The sequence below is a fragment of the Pinus tabuliformis genome, chromosome 9 (genome assembly GCF_031772625.1).
Source record: "Pinus tabuliformis cultivar Carrire ecotype Pingquan chromosome 9, CPIR1, whole genome shotgun sequence".
NCBI lineage: Eukaryota > Viridiplantae > Streptophyta > Pinopsida > Pinales > Pinaceae > Pinus > Pinus tabuliformis.
In genome coordinates, this window is record NC_142307.1 from 1,859,953,951 (window position 1) to 1,859,964,549 (window position 10,599).

Consider the following 10,599-nt stretch of genomic DNA (forward strand, 5'->3'; position numbering starts at 1 on the left):
AAGAATATTAGCTAAAGTTGGAGAACTGCATCGCTAGTTCAAGAGTTCAGTAAACTAATCAGACATATAAACTACATCCTTCCCACACACATAGAAAGGAGAAGCAATGTGGCAGCGGATAACCTGGCAAATTGGGGAAGTGGCCAGGTAGGCAGAACTTTAGACATAAAAGCGAAAGAACTATATCAGATGGAGGAGATGAAAAACTTAGTGAAAATCCTGGAAAAAGATAAGGAAGGGGAGGAGAACCCCTGATCGGGGTGTAGCACTGGGGAGGAAGTGGGTCAGAGGAGATGGGACCTTGAAGTGGCACGCAACATCCAAGGAAGTGAAAGGACAGGAGTGGGAAATGGAGGTAGAGGACAGGGGAAAGGGCAAGTGGACGGATAGGGCAGGGATGGAAAAAAACTCGAGAGAAGGCCAATGGAGATGGGAAATGAAGACAATGAAGATGGCAGGGGGGCTAGTGGGAGTGTGAGTAGAAAGACGCCAGCATGTGGTAGGGTGACGGATGAGGACATACAACAAGAGTAGTCAGGAGTAAGTGAATGTTAATGTGAGATAGCGTAAGACAGGATAGAGGGTCACCATTCCAAGGTGATGGTGTAGGGATCAGCGAGGGGAGAAATTATGACAGACATGTGGACAAAAAGGGAAAGGAAAGAAAGGGGAGGGGAATAAAACATAAGGGGAAGCAGACCATAGGCAGATTCATGCAGAGTGAGGAAATGAAAACCTGAGAGAAGAAAGGTGGCCGAGGAACAACATCGCAACTCGAGGACAGAAGCGGAACTAGTGCTGCAATTCGGTATGTGTCTTCTCTAGCCCTCAACATCTTAAGGATTAGGATGCCTTTCTTCAAGAATCTAGGAAACTTGTATAGGATAGGGATCGATTCTAGTAGGGAGGAACCCAGGAATTCTTGGGACCCTAGATGGATGAAAATTATAGAATTTGTAATGAAAATCCTAGTGATTAGGCCAGGAGAGGAGGGGGTAGAAACCAGGAATGGAGAGGTCTCCACCATGGTCACCCAAAGAAACAAAACACGAGAGAGTGTGGCCATAATGGTTCTTGTTGGGGACTCCTAGGAGAAAACAGAAGGAAAAAATGAAGAGCCACTGAGAGTAAACAGAACAGAGAAAAGAGGTAAACAGAAAAACAAAATTTCACTAGGGGCGGAAGAGAGTAGGGCCAGTGTATTGCTACTTAGACCCCCAAAAACATCCCCACGACCAAGCCTCCTTGTGACGTAAGGAACAGTAACCTAGTCTACCCTGGAGGTGGTCCCAAGCAGATGCCTCTGCCGTGTTGTCTGAGTGACATACTTCGACATGAGAAAAACACGGCGATAAGAGAAGAAGAATTAGAAGAAGCCAAAACTATGAGAGGAGATGGGAAAATCTAAAAAAAACTATGAAAAGCCTCAGTCCTGGCCCTAAAAGGGATAACAAATGCAACATAGGTAAATGGGAAATTGTTTGGATGTCTATACCATATCAAACTGATATTTGTTATGGTCATGTGATAGGTCTCACCCTAAGATATGCCCAGTACAGAGAGGAGGACAGTAAAAAGAAAGAAGCAACTAGCAACAGTTACGAGACAACATGGCGATCAGGAAGTGTAAGAGAGACACAGACAAAAAGATGGAAAAATCGGTGAGCGGCTCAAACAAATAACAAAGAAAGAGAGGGAGAACACTAGATGCGAACATATGAAAACCCTCATTGACGCTTACATGGCAGGGAACCCACCATAATTTAGAGCTCAAATTGCTAGTTGGGAGCGAGAACTAAATGACAACATAAGGAACCAAGACATTCCCATGGAGGAATGGGAGCGCATGGTTCCGGACCCAGGGAACTCCCGAGGACGGCACTGACTCTTCAGACAAACAATACAATAGCATTGGGTCATGAAGAATGTGGTGGCTTGAGCTATGACTCTAAATTGGGAACAAGCAACACGCAGAGGACCGGAGATAAAGGAGGACACCAAGGAAAAGGATCCCGTCAGGGCAGAACTCCTCATGGAGATTGTAACAGTGCAGATACAAACTTATAGAAACAACTTGGCACTTGGGATAATTGAACAAACACTGCGAGATATGAAGAGGAGCAAGATGTTGGGCTCCAACGCCAAAGTGCCAGCCCCAGTAATATCCTCGGATGAGGATTGAAACAGAGGTCCAGATATATTATTGTTGAACTTTTATGATGAATAGTTCTTACTTGTTTAACTTGAATAGTAGTATAGATGGATAGAGAAAGACCTTTTCAAATTTTGGATAGGGTTTAATCAAACATGTGGCTACCTGGTTTCCTTCGCGCATGTAAAACCACATGGAACAAATGGAAAATTTGATTTTGAATAGATAATATCAACAAAAGAAGACCAACCAAATTTACAAAATAATGATAATAATAACAATAATAATAATAATAAATTTATAGTTTAGTCAATTTTTTATTAACTTTAGCAAAATAAAATGTATACTCACATAAGTATTTTGATTTTCATAATAAATTAATAACTTTTAATAATATTTACCAATAATTTAATGACTTAATTTATATAATTATACTAATTTTATAATTTATTTTAATTTTAATATAATAAAATATATCTTGTTTAAAAAATAATTATTAATATTCACTCCTCATTTAATATATACCACTACAGAGAAATAGTTATTAATATTCACTAGCCATTTAATATATACAACTACACAACTACACCATGTACAAATAACCAAACATACCCAAGTAACCGTATCGATCCTTTAAACTACATTGCCCAAACCACACATAGCATGCGTGCATGTAGCACTCCACGTTATGCCATTGCGTGAGTCGAACGAAGGAGCTAGTTACAGAAAACTGTTACGTTGGAAGTTAGAGTAAGTCATTTTCAAACTTCACTCGCCGTTGAAGCATAAGTTTATTTAGCTGACAGTGGCCAGAGCAAACGATGAAAGGTTTAGTTAGCGCAATGCCATGTTGAAACTTACGTCCATAATTTATGGAAGATTTATATAGGAAAATTATATCGGAAACTGCCATCTGTCTACCTATGTACTATGTCAGATCGCCAATAACACACATCTATGGAAGATTTATATAGGAAAATTATATCGGAAGCTTGTACTATGTCAGATCGCCGATAACACACATCCATATTAAGGTACTTGTTTTTACATACATTTGTATGATGATAGACAAGCGATGTTTGTGTGGATGGAAGGTTATAGCGTAGTTGCTTTTTCGTAGGTTGATTTTTTTTTAAATAAATAATTAATATGGAAAGGTAAATTTTTTATCTTTACCGGTTATTAATATTTTTTTCAAATGATTTATTTTTTTCATATTAATATATTATTAATAACAATATTTATGATTGACTTAAAATTATATTTCAATTGTAAATTGATAATTAAAATATAATAGAGTTACATATATATATATACTTTCAAACAAACTATATACAGAATAGTTTATAATTATTATATTAAAATAAATAAATTAATATATATATATATTTATATATAATGTAAATGAATTTAACATTTTATAACATGATCAGTCTACTTATTTAAACATTTTCAATTTGGAAAGCTTGACTAGGAAGTTAATATGTATAATTTCTATTATTTTCTTGTAGGTCAAATTTGTTATATTTAATTTTAACTCTCCAAATTGATTGTGAATGTTAAATATTATATATATTTTTAAGTTTTTTATATTTATTTTAAATTAGATAATTATGATGATGATGATGGTGGTGATCGTTAACGTCCAATATATATATATATATAACTAAATTATAATGTGTTTTTTCAAAAAATAATGTTAATATAAATTTATAAATAAATAAGTATTTTATTTATTTTATTAGGTTAATAGAAATACATTTTTAAATTAAATAAAAAATTATAAAAATAAGTTGAAAAATAATCTCATTTTATTATATTTTAAGTTCACGCAAAATTTAATAATAGTGACTAAATAGTGATTAAATTCTTGTACATGGGATATACCACTGAACCTGCAAACCACAAATGATGTTGCACAACGCTTCAGGTAAGCCTAGGTAATCCCTGAGGAATACTACAAAAAATAAATGTTAATCTTTATACACACAGCCCACTCTGCTTCCTCCTTTACCGCCCATTGTGCCTATCTTTTTGTGCACGAAAAAATTAGAAATGCGACCAGCAGCATTGTCCAGCTAAACAGAGACGGTAGTTTAATACAGGAAAGAAGAATCGAATGATTCGTGACCATCAGTTTTGGAGGATCGAATGATGGTTTAGCCAGCCTGGTGTAAATAATTCATATCAGCCAGCTATTATTTAAAGTGGTCGTGCCACTCAAATTCTCCAACCATCTCTGACAAGTCCAGGCAAAGTATTAACCATGGAGGGGCGTATGAAAGTTTGTATTGTAACATATCTCTATATTGTCTTGGCATTCTGTGAACGAAAGTTAACGTACGCAAAGCCTATGGCCACAGCCCTGTACGTATTTGGAGATTCCACTGTAGATCCTGGTAATAACAATGGGCTTGCAACGATTGTGAAGGCCAACTTTCGTCCATATGGCAGAGACTTCGTCGGCAGAAAGCCGACTGGTCGATTTACGAACGGAAAATTAGTAACAGATATAATTTGTACTTCTACTCCATCTTTCTTTTTGCTTTACATAGTGACGTAGAATGAAAAAATATCGTGGCTAGGTTTGCACAGATTGATTTAGAAACTAACAGTAAAATAAACACAATTCTAATATTGTTGTTATTCTTTAGTAGCAATGTTGTTATCATCCCTGGGATATAATATTCATGTTTAGTTTTTCCAATTGTATACAGCTGGATTATTAGGCCTTCCTGATACAGTTCCTGCATATTTGGATCCTCAATTCCGAGGGCCACGGATTCTTAAAGGCGCCAGCTTTGCTTCTTCTGCTTCTGGATACGATGATTCTACCTCACTCACTGTTGTTAATACACGTTTTACACGTGATGGTATTGAGTATATAGGGATATAGATATATAGAAAGGCATTTCATAGCCCAGATATAATTTGTGCTTGATTTTGTGCAGAATGTTCTAACTGTGAGGCAGCAGGTGGAAAGGGAATGAAAAAGAGATAGGAGAAAGAAATTAGATATACACCTTTCAACTTAGACTAAAAGGTCTAAAATTGAAGATAAAGAAATGGAACAAGGAAGAATTTGGTAACATAGAGAAGGAACAGGAGATAATCCAGACAAAGATGAAGTAAATACAATAGAAAATGTTCGAGGAGGGTAGAAGTGAAGAGCTCGTAGAAGAGGAAGGGCTTCTCATTAACAAATTGGAAGAAAGGAGACAACAAGAGGAAATCCTATGGAAACAAAAATCAAGTATCCAATGGTTAAAAGAAGGAGAAATAAATACAAAGTTCTTCCATAAAGCAATGATACAACACATGCAGCAGAGCAGAATCTTCCCCCTAATGGATCAGCAAGGCAATCAGCTCACCCAAAAGCAAGAAATGGAGAATTTGTTAGTTCAGTACTTCAAAGGTGTCTTGACATAACCAAACATTAGAAGGGGGGATAACATTAATAAAATCATTCAACATATCCCCAATTTGGTGAGTAGAGACGAGAACCTGGCTCTACTAAGAGAAATAACTATAGTAGAGGTGGAGGAGGTAATTAGGAATATGGTGAGAAATAAAGCACTAGGGCCAGACGGATTCACTGCCAAATTATTCCAAGTGACCTGGGCCTTCCTAAGTGAAGACATAGTGAAACTAGTGGAGGAGTCGAGATGTACCAAAAGAATGCACCCAGCCCTGAATTCAACATTCCTAGCCCTGATTCTGAAGACAGAGCACTCGGAAGAACCATAAGGGTTCTGACCAATAACACTCTGCAATGTCATATACAAAATATTGGCAACAATAATGGTCAACCGGTTGAAACCCATATTACCTGGCTCAATATCTCAAGAGAAATTAGGGTTTGTCAAAGGAAGACAAATAACAGACGACATAGTGGTGGCACAAGAAGCAATTCACACCTTAAAAAAATAAAAAAATAAAGGAATGCTGGTAAAACTAGATTTGGCCAAACCCTATGAAAAATTGAACTGGGAGTATTTACAAAAAATATTGACTGCATTTGGCTTCAATGGAAGATGGATAAGATGGATAATGTGAGTGGTAACCACCCCAGTTCTGTCAGTTATGCTCAATGAATCCCCTACAGAGGCATTCAATGCCACTAGAGGGCTCATGCAAGGTGACCCGCTATATCCCTTCTTGTTTATTCTAGTAGCAGAAGGCCTAGGAAGATATATAAAAGCGAAAGTCTGCAGTGAACAATATATAGGCCTAAGACTATGGGGGAATGACCTTCCACTAACCCACCAGCGATTCGTAGACAACGTAATGTTATATGTACATGCATTGCTCAAGGAAGCCAGGAAAATCATGGAAATCCTCGCAGACTTCACTAGTGCTTCAAGGACAGAGATAAACAAAAATATGTTGGATATCTTCTTCTTCAACACCCAACACCCTCTCAAGCCTTCCTACCAAGAACCATGGGATTCAGAATAGGAAATTTCCCTACAAAGTATCTAGGAATCTAGCTAAATGACTCGCAGAATAGAGTGGCTAATTGAAAAATCTTGTTGGAAAAGATTCAAAGGAAAATGCAAAACTAGACATTTCAAACTTTGAACATTCCAAGTTGTGTAATACTGCTAAAATTAGTATTACAGTCCATTCCGATATACCAACTAACTAGTCAAGCGACCCCTAAAATAGTCTTCTAGAAAATGGTAGACATGTTCAAAAAGTTCTTATGGCACGGACCCATCATGGTAAAAAGATGGGTGCTTCTATCCTGGAGCTGGCTCAACAAACCACTAAAATAAGGATGCCTTGGACTCTGTGACCCATACCTTCTGAATCAGGTAATGGGAGAACATTTTTGGTGGAAATGGATATAGGGAGGGGTAGACATTTGGAAAAAACTATGAGAGAGGAAGTATGACATGCCTAGGTCGCTCGAAGGAAAGCCGAGAAGCCATAATGATAACAAAGGCTCAACAATATGGAACCTCGCCAGTGTCAACAGGAATCTGATCAACAACCATAGGTTCTGGGAAATTAGAGGAGGGGACAAAGCCAACTCCTAGGAGGAAGTGTGGCAACAGAGAGGAAACTTAGATAGCTAGCTGCAACTGGTAGAAATCCACCAATTCATTGATCTCCATGGGGGAAACAAAGTGCAAAAATTCTTGTGCATAGACTGAGGAGAATACTAGAGAAAGTGGAAACAAAAACAAAATTGGCTAGAAGCACCAGAAACACCCCAATGGAAACTATACAAAAAGGAAATGGCAACGATGAAATTAGCAAAAAAAGAAGGATCGAATATTTTAAGATGGGGCTACAGGATCAAAGGAATGTTTACAATTGGAGAAAGTTATCAATTAAAAATAGAAAACCTTAGACATCAAGAAACAAATAACTGGGAAAGCATATGGAAGCAAAAAAACATGGCCGAAGATCACTTTCTTCATTTGGATCCTGAGCCACGAGCAAGCATTAACATGGGACCAACATAAAAAAAAAAATAATGCAAGGCCTATCGATATGTGTCTTATGCTCAGAACAGGAAGAGACAATGGAGTACCTTACCAATGCTTGTAAATACAGCGAAAACCTATGGAAACAACACCATCAACTTTTTGAAAGTAGTTATAGGAATCCAAATAACATGCAAACAACAATAGAGAACTAGAGGAAAAAGTCGTACCAGAACACAATCCTGAACCCTGCTTGGAGACTCTCTCTAGGATTTGTCCTGTCGAATATATGGAAAGAACGAAACAAACTAATCTTCAAGGAACAAGGAAGAGCAAAAGCAGAAAATGGAACCAGATAATCCAAAGTATTCAAGAGACTATTCTAACAGAGAAATGGTTCGAGGAGGACTAGAAAACTAACCCAAAGCAACAGAAGATAATGACTCGCCTGAACCTGAAACCAAGCATGTTGCATACATCTTCATGGAAGCACCACACCACTAAGGGAGAGGAAGTAAACTAATTCAAAAGACCACGGAAGGAATTCATCAAACTAAACTTTGATGGCACTATAGAAGGGAACCTTGGTGAGGCGGGGATAGGAGGGGTATTCAGAGATGACATGGGTAAGACACTTAGAGTCTACGCGATGGACTGTGGTAACATGACAAATAATAAAGCAGAGCTTCATGCCCTAAAAAAAGGGCTGGATATCGCGATAAGAGAGTGATTTCAAAAATTACAGGTAGAAAGCAATTAAAAAATGGCGATTGAAATAGTAAAAAAGCTACATCAAGGAACACAATGCAAGAAGATTAGCCGAAGTTGGAGAACTGCATGGCTAGTTCAAGAGTTCAGTAAACTAATCAGACAGATAAACTACATCCTTCCCACACACATACAAAGGAAAGGCGATGTGGCAGCGGATAACCTGGAAAATTGGGGAAGCGGCCAGGTAGGCAGAACTTTAGACATAAAAGCGAAAGAACTATATCAGATGGAGGAGATGAAAAACTTAGTGAAAATCCTGGAAAAAGACAAGGAAGGGGAGGAGAACCCTTGATCGAGGTGTAGCACTGGGGAGGAAGTGGGTGAGAGGAGATGGGACTGGGAAGTGGCAGGCAACATCCAAGGAAGTGAAAGGACATGAGTGGGAAGTGGAGGTAGAGGACAGGGGAAAGGGCAAGTGGACGGATAGGGCAGGGATGGAACAAACCCCGAGAGAAGGCTGGTGGGGATGGGAAATGAAGACAATGAAGATGGCAGGGGGGCCAGTGGGAGTGTGAGTAGAGAGATGCCAGCATGTGGTAGGACGAGGGATGAGGACATACAACAAGAGTCGTCAGGAGTAAGTGAATGCTAATGTGAGATAGTGTAAGATAGGACAGAGGGTCACCATTCCAAGGTGATGGCGTAGGGATCAACGAGGGGAGTAATTATGACAGACAAGTGGACAAAAAGGGAAAGGAAAGAAAGGGGAGGGGAATAAAACATAAGGGGAAGCAGACCATAGGTAGATGCATGCAGAGTGAGGAAATGAAAACCTGAGAGAAGAAAGGTGGCCGAGGAACAACATCGCAACTCGAGGACAGAAGCGGAACTAGTGCTGCAATTCGGTATGTTGCTTCTCTGGCCCTCAACATCTTAAGAATTAGGATGCCTTTCTACAAGAATCTAGGAAACTTGTATAAGATAGGGATCGATTCTAGCAGGGAGGAACCCAGGAATTCTTGGGTCCCTGGATGGATGAAAATTATAGAATTTGTAATGAAAATCCTAGTGGTTAGGCCAGGAGAGGAGCGGGTAGAAACCAGCAATGGAGAGGTCTCCACCATGGTCACCCAAAGAAACGAAACACGAGAGAGTGTGGCCACAATGGTTCTTGTTCGGGACTCATCGGAGAAAACAAAAGGAAATAATGAAGAGCCACTGAGAGTAAACATAACAGAGAAAAGAGGTAAACAGAAAAACAAAATTTCACTAGGGGCGGAAGAGAATAGGGCCAGTGTATTGCTACTCAGACCCCCAAAAACATCCCCACGGCCAAGCCTCCTTGCGACATAAGGACAATAACCCAGTCTACCCTAGAGGTGGTCCCAAGCGGATGCCTCTGCTGTGTTGTCTGAGTGACATATTTCGACATGAGAAAAACACGGCGATAAGAGAAGAAGAATTAGAAGAAGCCAAAACTATGAGAGGAGATGGGAAAATCTAAAAAAAACTATGAAAAGCCCTAGTCCTGGCCCTAAAAGGGATAACAAATGCAACATAGGTAAATGGGAAATTGTTTGGATGTCTGTACCATATCAAATTGATATTTGTTATGGTCATGTGATAGGTCTCACCCTAAGATATGCCCAGTACAGAGAGGAGGATAGTAAAAAGAAAGAAGCAACCAACAACAGTTATGAGGGAACATGGCGACCAGGAAGTGTAAGAGAGACACAGGCAAAAAGATGGAAAAATGGGTGAGCGGCTCAAACAAATAACAAAGAAAGAGAGGGAGAAACACTAGATGCGAACATATGAAAACCCTCATTGACGCTTACATGGCAGGGAACCCACTAGAATTCAGAGCTCAAATTGCTAGCTGGGAGCGAGAACTAAATGATAACATAAGGAACCAAGACATTCCCATGGAGGAATGGGAGAGCATGGTTCCGGACCCAGGGAACTCCCGAGGACAGCACTGACTCTTCAGACAAACAATACAACAGTATTGGGTCATGAAGAATGTGGTGGCTTGAGCTATGACTCTAAATTGGGAACAAGCAACACGCAGAGGACCAGAGGTAAAGGAGGACACCAAGGAAAAGGATCCCGTCAGGGCAGAACTCCTCACGGAGATTGCAACAGTGCAGATACAAACTTACAGAAACAACTTGGCACTTGGGATAATTGAACAAACACTGCGAGATATGAAGAGGAGCAAGATGCTGGGCTCCAGCGCCAAAGTGCCAGCCCCAGTAATATCCTCGGATGAGGATTGAAACAGAGGTCCAGTTATATTTT

General features: G+C 39.2%; 1 pseudogene; it reads left to right on the plus strand.

Annotated features, from left to right (window-relative positions):
* The first annotated feature begins 4,418 nt into the window (after nucleotides 1–4,418).
* Nucleotides 4,419–5,048, plus strand: LOC149156300 (GDSL esterase/lipase At2g04570 pseudogene; annotated as a pseudogene).
* The last annotated feature ends 5,551 nt before the right edge of the window (nucleotides 5,049–10,599 follow it).